At 35.1% G+C, this 10,611-nt stretch overlaps 1 long non-coding RNA gene across 2 annotated transcripts; it reads left to right on the forward strand.

Moving 5' to 3' along the window:
* Positions 1-210: 210 nt before the first annotated feature.
* LOC108462554 (uncharacterized) lies at positions 211-5,155 on the forward strand. 2 transcript variants are annotated; one of them, XR_008271790.1, is made up of 3 exons: positions 211-276; positions 362-481; positions 4,989-5,155. It is a non-coding gene; the product is annotated as an uncharacterized LOC108462554 (long non-coding RNA). The 2 variants fall into 2 exon arrangements; XR_008271789.1 differs by lacking the exon at positions 4,989-5,155 and having other exon boundaries at positions 362-853.
* Positions 5,156-10,611: the final 5,456 nt, after the last annotated feature.

The raw sequence follows: 10,611 nt of genomic DNA on the forward strand, positions 1-10,611 counted from the left end.
TATTTAATACATTAAGAGAGTAGCTAATTACTAACTAATTAACTAACTGTTAACTAATTCAGTTTAAGAACTAACTAACTCTTTTTAACTAGCTGCTGAAGAGTTACTCATAACAGTAATTATATAATCCATTTTAAATTTGTATAATTTCAAGAAAATCTCATGAAGTCGACTTAAGTCTGCCTGTAATTTGATCTTTGATATCATGCAGGCATTGAGCATGTTGGAGGAGATATGTTCTTAAGTGTCCCAAAAGCAGATGCCATAATGATGAAGGTATATATACATGGTTATATATGTGTTAGATGGATTCAAAACTTTATAATTGTATCAATTTTAATTTTTTTATGTGTTTTTGTAGGAAGTTCTTCACAATTGGGATGATGAGCATTGCTTAAAACTACTAAGAAATTGCTACGAAGCATTGGAAAAGAAAGGGAAAGTGATAGTAATAAGTTACATGATGTCTGAGGCAGGAGAGGTAAGCAATGCAGCTAAGTTTATTTCTCAAATAGATCTCCAAATGGCTACGTAATTTGGTGCAAAGCAAAGGACTGCAAAGCATTTCAAGTCCATGGCCATGTATGCTGGCTTTTCAAGCTTTCAACTCAAGTGCCTTGTTTTCAATGTGGTTACTGTCATGGAACTCTATAAATAATTGTTTTAATTGTTAATTTGTTGTTGTTGTGTCTGGAGTTTATTTATATCCATAATTGGTACTGATATGACGTGTCTGGTTATGTTAAATAATTGAGAATTTAGGGTTTGTTTTTAGTAATGTTATGAACTAAATTCTCTAATCTTGATGACTGTTACCTTTTGTGTTTGTCTTCAATTGTGTTGATTTGAGAAATATTTCAATGTTTTTTTTTTATGGTTTCACTTTGTTGAAATTTATTTTTTCTTTTTAATTAAGGAATTAAAAAATAAATTACATCATTAGTCATCGAATTATTACTGTGTTTCCAAAGTTAGTATGCAAAAATGGCACGTTTTTTGGTTAGGGTTTTTCTAGGTTCTTTACATATTGTTATCATTTTAGGGTATTTTTTTTAAGTCTCTTTGGTCTTATTTTGGGGGTTTTCAATAGAGAGGGAGATGGCGAAGCTACAAATTTCAAAGGGGGAAGATGAAGTGTTGAAATTTCAGGATGGTGCTAAGGAACAAAAGCAGATGTTCGATCTCTGGTTAGTAGGTTGTTTTCTTACGGTGAGTGTAGTACACTTTTCGACTATGTGTACTACGTTAGCTAATCTTTGGTACCCACTGGCTGGGATTCAGATCTCAGATCTAGGAGAGAAACATTTTCTGTTCAGATTATCCCATCAGCTGGATATTGAAAGAGTGATTAAAGAAGCGCCCTGGATGTTTAATAAACATCTGTTGGTGGTCCATCGGTTAGTAGAGAATGAAGATCCAATGCAGGTGTCTCTAATTTATTCCTTTTTTTGGGTTCAAATACATGATTTGTTGTCAGGATATTTTTCTGAAAATGTTGTGAAGCAGTGGGGGAATTTTATTGGTAGCTTTGAGAAATATGACACGAAGCAGATTAATAGGGGCTTCAAATAGTATTTGGGCATCAAGGTTAGATTGGATGTGCGAGTTCCTCTAAAGTGCAGGAAGAAAATTCATATTTCACCTTAAAACTTCTTTTTTGTGAAATTCTAGTAGGAAAAGCATACTCTATTTTGTTTCTCATGTAGTTGCCTCGGGCATAATGATAGTTTTTTTCCGGCACGATTGCATAGAGATTTTTAAAGTCAGAGTTGGGCTGGGATATAACAATCAAAGCAGCAATAAAAAGAGAATATTGTGCAAATAGTGTGTGGCTTTAAGACACGGATGAGGAGTTTGCAAGACCTGTATCAAGATTCAAGGATGGGGAGTTCTGACGCTAGATCTTAGGCAAAAAATCAATCGAGTTTTAGGGATAAACCTTGAAGGAAATTTAATGAATGAAGTTGTGAAAAGATGGGCTTCTCTAATTGGTTAGGTCAAGATATAATGGTGGAAGATTTAGAGAAAAATCCTATCAAGAGGCTGAATGGTAAAAAAAAGGCAAAAAAACAAACTCACCTACGACTAGTGTTTCTGTGTTGACAGATTCTTTGGGAGTTACTGATAAGCAGACACAGGTTTTTCAAGAAGAATTATCGGCAGTCGCCAGTGGGCAAACTATTCGATAGCAATGAAACTAATGTGTTGGAATGTTCGTAGATTGAGGTGTTTCGCGAGCTAAAAGGAGGGTTCAACATATGCTAAAACATTATCATCCCCAAATCATCTTCTTTATGGAGACTAAGTTAGATGCAAATAGGATGAAGAGAGCGCAGAGGCGGTGGGCTTTCTATAATGGTATCAATGTTTTGGAAGAGGGTACTAAGGGATGACTTAGTTTGGGTTAACGGTTAGAAATTTCAGTCAATTTAAGAAGTTTTTTGATGAACCATATTGGCGTAAAGATTGCTTGGGAGGAGGAGAATGATAAATGGAGGATGAAAGGATTCTATGGACATCCTGACTCTAGACTTAGACTAGAGTCTTGGGAACTACTAAAGATGTTGGGAAAGGATTAAATTCAGGCTTAATTGGTATGTGGGGATTTTAATAAGATTCTTTACTCATTCAAAAAGTGGGGGAATTGCCAGGGGAGGAAAGACGTATAGAGGTTTTTCGAAATACACTGAGTGATTTCTAGTTGAATGATGTAGGATATGAAGGGCCCTGGTTTACTTGAGAAAAAGGTCATTTCGTGGAGAATAATATCAGAGAAAGGTTAGAATGAGGAGTTGCAAATGCGGCTTGGCTGGATAAGTTCTCAGATTTTTCTTTAAGGCATTTTGTCACATCCCAAAATCTGGCCTAGTAATTTTAGGTTAGTTGAATCAGGTCATTAAACTAATGGATTAAGTCTGATATCATAAAGTAAGTGAGTAATTAAAATATGTGAGTGTCTTAATCAAGTTTTTATTTTATTATCTAGCTTAAAACAAAATTCAATTTTTAGGTTTAATTTGAAAAAAAAATGGATTTTAATTAATTTAGGACTTAATTGTAAAAGGGGAAGAAATAGGAGTGACAGAAAGGGCAAAATGCCCAATTTTAGAAATTAGTCTCCTACAAGAACACCCACTGTCTCCTTCTTCCCAAAAACCCAAATTATTCAAAAGTTTTCAAAACCTAAAATCAAAGATTTTCTTTAAGATTGATTCATTCTTTTGGATTTATTAACCTTCTAAACATTAAAATAACCCTCAATTTCAAACGAACAAAGTGTTTTCTTCCCCAAAATCTTCATTGTTCTTCTTGAGTTCAAAACCCGAATTATAGTTTTAGATTTTCATTTTCATCAAATCAAGATAATATTCTGAGTTTATATTGTTAAATAAAAAGTGTAGCTAATTCAAATTGAGTTTTAAACGATTATATTTAGGTTTAATGTTTTTAAAGCAAGCTTGGATTCAAAAATGGAAAATCTCGTAATTGTGAGTAAACCTATGATTTTAAAGTTATTTTTATTCATTTTAACCTAATTATAAGGTATTTCACTTCAATTTGATAGTTCATAACCAAATTTTTAAGAATCAAGAGTTTTCCCCTTTTTCATGTTCTTAAAAGCTTGAATTTTTCAAAAATTTTAGAATAATGGATTTAGGTAAAATTAATGGTTTATATATTTAGGTTGTTAGGAATCGAAATTAAGGATTAGAAATGAGGTTAGGGTGTCGAAACCTCAATTTCGTCAAAACTAGCTATTTTTTTTGTAGTGAAAAAGGAGAGGCTTGAATTGTGTATTTCTTGTTGTTTTGGTTGTGTTCAACGTTTTTATTGATGAATTTGGAATGTTTTTTTATGTTTGTTAAGTTTTAGATCAATCGAGAGTTATTGCGAGCAAGTCTAAAGGCAAGGAAAAGCTAGTTTGAGCTTTCAGCTAAAAAGCAAAAGCGTAAGTTGAAAGTGTCCAGAGTCGCTGCCGGTATGTGCGATTCATATCGTTAATCGGGATCATAGAAATAGCCTAAAACCCTATCCTAAGTCGAGTGTAAGCCTTTATAATACTTTTTTCCTTGTTGTGAAAATATGCTTAATGAATTCAAGTGGTGGAATTTGATGCTAATATGACAGGTAAAGTAAGTGAATATTTGTATGTGGTATGTGATAATATGATTTTAATGCATTCATATGTGATTAGATGTGTGATGGCTTAATGAGTATAGTTGTGGCATTTAAAGTGCAATTAAATGTGAATCCGATAAGCATGCTTTGTGTACAAGTAGTTATGCAAATTGATATTTTTGAACAAAGATTATGTGCATTAAAACAATATTTAAATATGTATAATTGTGGATATTTTAGCCTTATGATCTCTTGAAACTGTTGGATATGGTTATCATGCCATAGGATTGTGAGTACTCACCTTTGTGTTATGTGATTTGGGCATTGAAACCCTGGGACAGGTTGGAGAGATAAAGGAATGTCAAGTTATGCTCTATTCAATGGGACATGGTGTGTTAAAGAGTGTTCAACTTTATGCTACACTTATGGGATATGTTAGACTCCTTGAGTCATTGGTGTAATGGAGATCTATTTATCTAATGTGTGGTGATAAAGCCTTCTTTTATGTTTCATATTTCCAAGTTTACAAATTATCATTAATTGATTAATATATGAAAATATTGTGTGTAAATCCATGTGAATATATAAGCTAGACTTGTGAGTCATTACAATGTGAATATGTTGTTTTGTCTTGATGAATAATCGATAAATGAATTACATATATAAGTTGTATGTAATTGCATATGAGAGTATATGCTAGACTTATGAATTAATGAAGCATGAATTTATTATTTGGACTCGTAGTAAACATCGTTCTGCATGTACTTAGTATGCTCTTGTTTAACATTTAATGTTGTGTATACTTTATGATTTCTTTTACATTCACTGACCTTATTTAAGCTCACACACTCCACATTAAAAGCATGCAGATACGTAGCACTTTCAGTGTAAGTGGAGTGGCAAAGGAACTGATCCAAGCAAGGCAATAATATTCGAGCAGGTGGTTTTATAATCTTTGGTTTTATAATCTTTGGATATTTTGAATAAAGGAAATGTGGGTTAGAGTAATAGTTTTGATTATTAGAATTATTTTATTAATTTTATTTTGGTATTGGATTGATGGAATATGAATGTTGTTGATCGCGTGATTCGTAACAAGTAATAAATATTTATAATAAAGATCAAACCCAGACTAACTATTATCACGACGAAAAGGCAAGCGCACCTATCGAACAATAATATAGTAATGGCAAGACCGGGATATCGTACCCAAGGGAACCAAAAGTACTAGTAATAAATATCTTATTATTATCTAGCCTAAGAATAAAGAGGGTTTGTGTTAATTAACTAATTATTAAAACTAAGAACGCATAGAGAACAGAATTGGGGAATTGCTTTTGGGAAAATCGATTGACTTGAGACAATACCTAAGGAAAAATCCACCTAGACTTTACTTGTTATTCTGGCTCCGAACCGGACGATTTATTCATTTAACTTGTTCCGTAGAGATCCCTAAGTTATGTTATTATCCCTATTCAAGACTAATAACGTTTAATCCCTAGATTAAATAACCAAGACTTTTCTCTAATTAAAATTCCAGGGTTGCATTAACTCGATCTATGGATCCCCTTATTAGGTTTCACCCTAATTCGGTAAAATCTTGTCACCCTATTTCTAGGTGCACAATCAACTCCGTTTAATTATGACAAATGTACTTTTAGATAGGGTATATTCCTCCTCTGAATAAGAGCGTATCTTGAATTAGTATCCTGGGATATCAAAACAAGAATTAAGAACACATAATTAAGAACAAGATAAATATTTATCATACGATTCAGAAAATAATAACAAGATTCGTCTTAGATTTCATTCCTCTTAGGTATTTAGGGGTTTAGTTCATAACTAAATAGGAAAACATCTCAGAAGAATAAAGAATACAAAACATAAAGAAAACCCAAAACTCCTGAAGGGAAATTGAAGAGAGATCTTAAGTCTTGATGATGAATCCGGCTTCCAAGATGGATCAATCGGCTTTCTTGGAGTAATTCCTTACTCTCTATTCTCCATCCCCTTTTCTTCCTCCTCTATGGTGTATTTATAGGCTTTGGAATGCCTAAGAACTCTCAAAATTGGCCTTTTTCAAATTGGACTCAACTTGGGCTCGGCAGTGACACGCCCGTGTCCCACGCCCGTGTTCGATTACTTCAGGCCTTGCTCGAGCCTGCCAAATTGACACGGCCGTGTGGTTTTCCCGTGTGAGGAGGTCCAGGCCGTGCTGATTTCGTATTTTGGTCCATTTTCTCCATTTTTGGCCCGTTTCTCGTTCCTTTCGCTCTCCTATGCTCTCCTAAGTATAAAACATGAAATTAAAGCATTAGGAGCATCGAATTCACCAATTCTAATGGGAAATCATCCATAAAATGCATTAAACATGGGGTAAAAATATGTATAAATTACGGTTTATCAAATACCCCCACACTTAAGCATTTTCTTGTCCTCATGCAGAATTCCCAACTCATAATCAAAATAAATTCTTCTCAACTTATAATTTCTATTGATAAAATCTCAAAATAATTCATAGGTAATCATAAATTGAGAATTCAACTAAAAGAACATAAAAGTTTCAATCATTCCAAGTTGAGCATTTTATTCCGAAAATATAGGTGTCTCCCTTCATCTAAGTGATTACCTTCGATTCAGAATATCACAGAGTTACACATCCTCACTATAGATTCACTCAAATCACTCGAGGTGTTTTAAGGACAATAAAGGAAGCACTCAATAGTCAATAATGGAAAGTCATTACTATAGGCTTGCATGAAAATCAAATCTCCACCACTACAAATTAAAATGATACATCAATCAAAAGGTCTTTAGAGGGTTGTAATGAGGCTTGGTTAGGGGGTGTGGTCACAAGTTGAAAGAAGGGTTAGAATCGAGATTGAATTGAAAATTTGCCTAACTAGAAAAAGAGTTAATCATTACTTGCGTACAACAGGGCTTCTTCTCGGAATATGGTATTAGTAATATATAATCTCTTTTTTTTTTAAGAACAAGTTAAACAACATAGAACAAAACATAGCTAAGCAATCCATTCAACTCAAATCTCGACAAAAATAGGGATTAATATAGGGGATTTCAACAATAATTGGTTAAGGGTTAATATTAAGGGTAATACAAAGAATGGTTTGTTAGGCTCAAGAGGGTTTACTAGGGGTTAATCGTGGAGGTAGGCTTTTCATGGCATGAGTGGGTTAATCCTAAGTGCCTTAATCATTTTGACATATCAAATCAAATGGTGTGGTCTCGACATGCATAATCAAGCAAGTTCTAGAATGACAGTTCAATACTGACGCACTCAAAGCAATAATAAGTGTGAGCATGAAAGAATGAATAGATGCTCAAAAGGCTCAAAAATCTCACAAAAAATTATGGCTTTTTTATGATAAAAACTTGTGAATTCCGATTCAAAGGAATACCTAAACTTTGGGGAAACAGCCTAAGATTTTAATATCTTAAAAATTAACTTATCATGCTTGATTCACTAATGTCTTAAAGTTTAAACAATCAATGCATAATTGCCTACGTTTTAATTCAAGATATATCAATCAAAATCATAAATCAATCAAAATTTATCCTAAATATGATATGAGAGCTTTTTCAAGAGAACAAGGCAATCATTCAGGGATTTTCTAATAATGAAAACATCCCCCCACACTTAAGATGTACATTGCCCTCAATGTACAAAGATAGATATTAGAGAATATATAAAATTAAGATAGGGAGAGAAGTGAAACTTTCTGTATTAAGAATGGATGATATTGTTGGATTGACGAGATCGAGTATTGGAGATAACTCTGGATGGCAAGCTTGACTCTGAAGGTAAGCCGTTTTTAAAAGGAAAACAAATGAATCTTAAAAACAAATGAATCTTAAAAACTTAATGAAAGAAGATAATTAATTATTCTAATTTTTCAAGGGGTACGGCCGGTACACACGCCCGTGTGGTTCGTGTCCCGTCCGTGTTCGTCGCGAATTATGATGGCGTCACATGGCCTTCTCGCACGCCCGTGTGTATAGGCCTTGTGGCTACATGATCGTGTCGCACAGTCATGTCTGGCGAGGTTCGCTTCTCCCACGGTCGTGTAGGTTTTCATACGCCCTTGGCATTCTGACTGTGTTGTCCACTTGTGCTGGACCCGGGCGTGTCGTACGCCCGTGTTGTTTTGGCAGGCTCGACCGTGGCCATATCGCACGGCCGTGTTTCCCTCTATGTTGGTGCACACGGCCTTAAGCACGGCCGTGTTACAGGTCATGTGGTGCTAGGAACCTGTGCTTCAAATACTCTGTTAGTGACCTAAATGTTTAAAATTTGAATTTAAAATAATTTAAAATGGTTAGTACTCGAGTTGCCTCCCGAGAAGCGCTTATTTATTGTCTAAGCTCGACTTACCTCTCCGTTGAATGATCATGGTGGTTCGAGGAGTTCATACTCCTCATTCCTATTGTTAATTTTAAAATAAAGTTTTAAACGGGAGTTGTTTACCTTAAAAGTGTCGAACTTGGGATGACTTACCTCCACTGTACCGAATGGAAAAATACTAAGTACCGTAAGAGGGATTTCCTCATTTGGTGTGGTAGTGACAATGTGAGGATCAACGACATCTAGTACGACTGTATCACCGACCTTAAGTTGATTAAGAGAGGTATCAGGCTTGTTTTTGCGTAAATTCGGTTTATCATGTGTTCTCGGTTTGTGTTTTCGCCATTCGTCTAGTTCCTCTATCCGTAGTCTTCGTTCTTTATGGATGTCTTTGTTCTCTTCATGATAGTAGTGCTCTGTCTCTGTTGTCTTGGTTTGAGGAGGTTCCTGCAAGGATGATCGAATATTATTTTATCAGCGACAGTTTTGATAGCATTATCTTGAGTCTTAGAGGTTTTAAATGAGTCGCGTGCTTGGAATGTTACTGCGTCGTCACCTGCATGAAGTGTTAGCTCTCCTGCGCCTACATTAATAATGGTTCTGGCAGTTGCTAAAAATGGTCATCCTAAAATTAAAGGTACCTCATTATCCTCATCCATATCTAAGACAATGAAGTCTACTGGGTAAATAAATTTATCAATTTTAACAAGAACGTCTTCAATAATACCCTTAGGAAATCTAACTATTTTGTCAGCCAATTGTATGCTCATCCTAGTCTGTTTGGGTTTACCGAGACCTTGTCGTTTAAACATTTTATATGGCATAACATTTATACTTGCCCCTAGATCAGCTAAAGCATTATTCACAGATAGACTACCACTTAAGCAAGGAATTGTAAAACTCCCTGGATCTTTCAATTTGTTAGGTACCTCATTCTTTAGAATAGCTGAGCAGACTGCATTGAGTTCCACATGCGATGTAGCATCTAATTTCCTTTTATTGCTCAGAAGTTCCTTTAAGAATTTTGCTGAGTTGGGCATCTGCGAAAGAACTTCAATAAAGGGTAAGTTAATATGTAATTTCTTTAAGAGTTTGACAAACTTACCGAATTGTTCTTCTGTTCTGTCTTTCGTAATCGCTTTAGGATATGACACATGAGGTTCATGATTTGTACTTACCTATTTGGGATCATTATTGTTTACCTCTTCTCGTCCTTTGTTCATCGCGTTGTCTTGCTGCATTTCTGGCTCGGGTGCAATGAATCCTTCCTGATCTTGAGTACTAATTGCATTAAGGTGTTCCTTTGGATTAGGTTCAGTATTACTTGGTAGGCTACCTTGTGGTCGTTCGGAGATTAGTTTGGATAGCTGGCCTATCTAAGTTTTAAGTCCTTGGATCGATGCTTGTTGATTCTTAAGTGCTGTCTCAGTATTTTGGAAATAGGTTTCTGACACCGAGATGAATTTAGAAAGCATCTCTTCAAGGTTTGGTTTTTTCTCTTGTTGATAAGGTGGCTATTGAAAACCCTGAGGATTCTGTGGCTTTGGATTTCCTTGACCTCCCCAGGGAAAATTTGGGTGGTTTCTCCAACCTGCATTATAAGTATTACTGTATGGGTTATTTTGAGATCTAAAGTTATTATTACCCATATAGTTGACTTGTTCCTCTTCGGTTGTGGGATTGAAGGATTGATATTCTGTATGCACACTTCCTCCGCTTGAGTCACACCTCATTACTGGATGTACCTATGTAGCACCAATAAAACTATCAATCTTTTTATTGAGAAGTTTTACCTAATTAGAGAGCATAGTGACCGAGTCGATGTTATAAACGCCGGCTGTTTTTGTTGGCTTTTTCCTCATAACTTGCCACTGATAGTTATTCAATGACATCTCCTCTATAAATTCATAGGCATCTTTTGGTGTTTTGTTGTTGATGGTTCCGCCAGCAGTTGCGTCAACCATTTGTCGAGCCGAGGGATTTAGGCCATTGTGGAACATTTGAACTTGCAGCCAAAACGGTAACCCATGGTAAGGGCACCTTCGTAGTAAGTCTTTGTATCTCTCCCATGCACCGTAAAGTGTTTCTAAATCCATCTGCACAAAAGAAGAGATATCATTGCGTAATTT

The sequence above is a fragment of the Gossypium arboreum genome, chromosome 10, assembly GCF_025698485.1.
Source record: "Gossypium arboreum isolate Shixiya-1 chromosome 10, ASM2569848v2, whole genome shotgun sequence".
Classification (NCBI taxonomy): Eukaryota; Viridiplantae; Streptophyta; class Magnoliopsida; order Malvales; family Malvaceae; genus Gossypium; species Gossypium arboreum.